This window comes from Ornithodoros turicata, chromosome 1 (assembly GCF_037126465.1).
Source record: "Ornithodoros turicata isolate Travis chromosome 1, ASM3712646v1, whole genome shotgun sequence".
Lineage (NCBI taxonomy): Eukaryota > Metazoa > Arthropoda > Arachnida > Ixodida > Argasidae > Ornithodoros > Ornithodoros turicata.
In genome coordinates this window covers 69,713,586-69,718,547 of record NC_088201.1, presented here as the reverse complement: position 1 = coordinate 69,718,547, position 4,962 = coordinate 69,713,586, and the positions used below count along the sequence as shown (strand labels likewise).

Below are 4,962 nucleotides of genomic sequence, written 5' to 3'. Positions count from 1 at the left end.
ACCCATGGGAGCCTCATGGTATCCTGGAGCAATACTGGAGAGTCATAAGAAGCAAACTCGTAAACTTCAGTTTGTTATCGGACCCGAAGGCAAAATGGAGGAGTCACAGACGGTTTGTTAAGACTTCAGTCGTTGTTCCCTTGATGCATGAGAGTGCAGGATGCTGTCTGAAGGAGCGGATTATCAATGCGTACAGAATCGTCCATCCAGGCGCCACTCGTAACACTGAACATACAGACTTTCTACTGGAGAGGTACGAAATGCTCCGAATAAGTCGCAAAGCATGATCATGCACAGGGTCTATACATTTTAGAGCAGATTGTCGAGCTGATCCGTATACTATGCAACTATAGTCAAGCTTCGATCTAATAAGAGAGAGAAACAGCGTTTCTCGGTCAACGTCTCGGTCAGCCCCCCAGGATCTATGAGAGAGGATTTTCAGAATATTCAGGGACTTCATACACTTGGTCTTCAAGGGTTTGATATGGGGTAGAAACGTTAGTTTCTTATCAAATGTGACTCCTAAAAACTTGTGCTGACAGCAATGACCTGACCATTCATTCTAGGTGACGGGTCAGGAAACACACCTCTTACTCTTGAGAATGGTACATATACGGTCTTCTCTGGTGAGAATTCAAAGCCGTTTTCGGTGGACCATTTATGTAGCTTGTTGATAGCAAGCTGCAGCCGCCTCTCACAGATGGCAAGGTTGGATGAACTGCATGATATCTGCACGTATCAACATATAGGGAATATTGGACTGACTGTGGAATCACATTCGTTATAGAATTCATTTTTAAAATAAAAAGAGTTAGACTGAGGACGGATCCTTGTTGGACACCGTTCTCCTGAACAAACTGACTTCATAACGTCTTACCAATTTTAACCCTGAACGTTCTCCCCCAGAGAAAGTGGATGATACAGCAAAGTAGACGGCCTCGAATTGCACAAGAGTGTAGATGCCTTATGATGCCGTACCTCCAAGCAGTATCATACGCCCTCTCCAGATCAAAGAAAACACTCATGCAGTGGTGTTTTCTTACAAAAGCCTCACGGATTCTCGTTTCTAACCGGACAAGGTGATCTACAGTAGAGCAACCTCTCCGAAATCCGGATCAAGGTACTCATTTTTCTCTAGACATTATACAGGCCGGTTGTTGATCATTGGTTCAAAGGTTTTACCCAGGCAACTAGTGAGTACTATCAGTCTATTGCTTGTTCGACTGTATGCATCTTTTCCGGGCTTCGACAAAGGGATGACAGTTGCAAGCTTTTCCATTCAGAAGGAAGGTGCCCTGTTTTCCAATCCAGGTTAAAGAAGTCTAGGAGGGGCTCTAGTGATGATTTTGGCAAGTGTTGCAAATAGAGTATGTAATGCGATCTGGTCCAGGTGCGGTATGCTTGGATGCTGAAAGTGCTCTGAGTAATTCTACCATTTTAAGCGGTTGGTTATATGTACAATTGTCTCCTTCTGTCGTATTAATGTTCTGTTTTTCTGCAGTGGCCTTTAATTTCACAAATGCTTGTGTGTAATGTGATGGTGAGATACTTTGGAAATGTTCGCCAAGACCATTGGCCTGCTGCTGGAGGACTTCACATGCGGCACTGTTGACTTGCAGGAGCGGAATGGAGAAACTTTTACATTCACCCCTGATTTTCCTAAGTCTGTCCGACATTATTTTTGATGGAGTGTTAGACTGTAAGGATGAAATGTTCTCCCAGAACCTATGCTTAGCCTGTTTGCGTGTCCATTTGGCTTTTACTTTCGCTTTCTCAAATTCAAGAAGGTTTGCTGGTATTGGGTTTCGTCTGAACTTGCTCCAAGTTTTGTTCTGTTCCCTATGAGTGGTTGCACAGTCCTCTGTCCACCAGGGCTTTGGCGTTCTTGGTAGACAACACGAAGACTGGAGTATGACACAAGTGGCAGCGTATATGATCATGTCCGTAGTTATTTTAGCTGCTTCTTCGACACTCCTACCCTCAAAGGACAATGGTGAAAGTTCAGCAAGTCTTTCAAAGGTGCTCCAGTCTGCTTGTGTTAGCTTCCAGCGAGGTGGACATGTCGACTGAAGAACGCAATCTTAAGATGATGGAAAGTGCTCACTCTCCCGAGGATTTTGATCCACAATCCATTCAACATGTTCGAACAGAGAGGGACCGTATAAAAAGATCTCAATTGCAGAAAACGACTGAGTACCACTGCTCACGTATGTGGGTGATCCTGTATTTAGCAAGCATAGTGATCGAGAATAGCACTCTTTCTTATATCTAGCCATTGGTGTCGATCTTTGTACTTCCCCACAGAACATTGTGGTCATTCAGATCACCCAACAGGATGAACTGATCAAGCAGGCTCTCCAACCGCAGGCGAAAAATTAAGCTGGGAAGTCAACTAGTACCAGCTCGTTCCCAGTTCGCACCAACTGCTGGTCAACTGGAACCAACTGGTACCGCACTGGTGGCAACTGGAAAGTAAACTGGTACCAGTTCAACCTGGGCTGGTGGCAACTGGCACTTGGTGGGACCAGCTCAAGCTGGACTGTTAGCAACTGGGAAGTAAACAGGCACAAGTTCAAGCTGGGCTGGTGGCAAGTGGTCAGTGTGTGCAACCAGTTCAAGACGGGCTGATGGCAATTGGGCACTTGGTGGTACCAGCTCAAGCTGAACTAGTAGGAACCGGGAAGTGAACAGGTACCAGTTCAACCTAGATTGGTAGCAACTGAAAGTGAAGGGGTGCCAGTTCGAACTAGACCAGTTAACATGTTTGGGGGAAATTTCGCTTTCGGTACCAGGACAGGTTAATATGAAGATTGCAAGATGAAGTTATGAAAACGATCAGAAAGTAACTTTATTCGTAGTAAAATCGTATTTCAATTTTTGGTAAAGTCCATTACTATCAACGAGAGTTGTTTAGGAATTGTTATATTTGTATTTTGTGTGTTCCTGCTCCCGTGATCAATGATGCGTTTACTGTGCAACGGTCGCTTGCGTAGCAGGTATGGCACGAGAACAGCTCTTTTGTGACCGATACGCCAGAGCTGCAAGATTTAGCATGAACTGATGCTCAGAGGCTGGAACAACATAGAAAGGACTTCTATCTTTCATCATTGTAAGATTTAGGTCTCCCTTCCTCAAGACTGAGGAACAGAATGCGCTGTTGCACGCATGACACTGCTTGAATGTATCCCATGAAGCCTCTGTAAGAAGAACACCTCATTCGTGAGAGATTCACAACAGCAGACCGATTTAGATTTACCTTATTGAAGACAGAGAAAAGGAACGCGCTGTTACACATATGACGCCGCTTGAATGTAACCCTTGAAGGTATCGAAGAAGAACAGCTCATTTGTGACCGATACACAACAGCTGACCCATTCAGATATACCTTACTCAAGACAGAGAAAATGAATGCGCTGTTGCACATATGACGCTGCTTGAACGCAATCATTGAACGCTTTGGAAGGAGAACAGTTCATTTGTGACAGATACACAACAGTTGATAGATATAGATTTACCTTACTCAACACTGAGAAAAGGAATGCGCTCTCGCACATATGACGCTGCTTGAATGTAACCCATGAAGGTTCTGGAAGAAGAACAGCTCATTCCTGACCAAAACACAACATCTGACTGATTTAGATTTTAGCTTACTCAAGACTGAGAAAAGGAATGCGCTGTTATACACATGACGCTGCTTGAATGTAGCTCTTGAAGGCACTGAAAGAAGAACAGCCTACTTGTGACCGAAACAGAACAGCTGACAAATTTCCATTTACCTTACTCAACACAGAGTAAAGGAACGCGCTGTTACACACATGACGCTGCTTGAATGTAACCCTTGAAGGTATCGAAGAAGAACAGCTCATTTGTGACCGATACACAACAGCTGACCCATTCAGATATACCTTACTCAAGACAGAGAAAAAGAATGCGCTATTACGCATATGACGCTGCTTGAATGTAACCCTTGAAGGCTCTGAAGGAAGAACATTTCATTTGTGACCGATACACAAAAGCTGACAGATTTAGGTTTACCTTACTCAAGACGGAGAAAATGAATGCGCTGTTGCACATATGACGCTGCTTGAACGTAATCATTGAACGCTTTGGAAGGAGAACAGTTCATTTGTGACAGATACACAACAGTTGACAGATATAGATTTACCTTACTCAACACTGAGAAAAGGAATGCGCTCTCGCACATATGACGCTGCTTGAATGTAACCCATGAAGGTTCTGGAAGAAGAACAGCTCATTCCTGACCGAAACACAACATCTGTCTGATTTAGATTTTAGCTTACTCAAGACTGAGAAAAGGAATGCGCTGTTATACACATGACGCTGCTTGAATGTAGCTCTTGAAGGCACTGAAAGAAGAACAGCCTACTTGTGACCGAAACAGAACAGCTGACAAATTTCCATTTACCTTACTCAACACAGAGTAAAGGAACGCGCTGTTACACACATGACGCTGCTTGAATGTAACCCTTGAAGGTATCGAAGAAGAACAGCCCATTTGTGACGAACACACAACAGCTGACCCATTTAGATACTCAAGACAGACAAAAGGAATGCGCTGTTGCACATATGACGCTGCTTCAACGTAACCATTGAAAGCTTTGGAAGGAGAACAGTTCATTTGTCACCAAAACACAACATCTGACAGATTTAGGTTTGCCTTAATTCAGCCTGGGAAAAGGAATGCTCTGTTGCCCATCTGACGCTGCTTGAACATAACCATTGAAGGCTTTGGAAGAACAGTTCATTTGTGACCGATACACAACATCTGACAGATTTAGATTTACCTTACTCAGGACTGAGAAAAGGAATGCGCTGTTGCAAATATGACGCTGGTTGAATGCAACATTCGAGGGCTCTGGAAGAAGAACGGCTCATTTGTGACCGATGCACAACAGCTGACAAATTTAGATTTACCTTACTCAGGACTGAGAAAAGGAATGC

At 43.9% G+C, this 4,962-nt stretch overlaps 1 long non-coding RNA gene across 1 annotated transcript; it reads right to left on the bottom strand.

The window, feature by feature from the left end:
• Positions 1-3,830: 3,830 nt before the first annotated feature.
• On the bottom strand, positions 3,831-4,262 carry LOC135400306 (uncharacterized). The gene is made up of 3 exons (XR_010424581.1): positions 4,166-4,262; positions 4,036-4,104; positions 3,831-3,976 (listed from the first exon to the last, which is right to left on the bottom strand). It is a non-coding gene; the product is annotated as an uncharacterized LOC135400306 (long non-coding RNA).
• Positions 4,263-4,962: the final 700 nt, after the last annotated feature.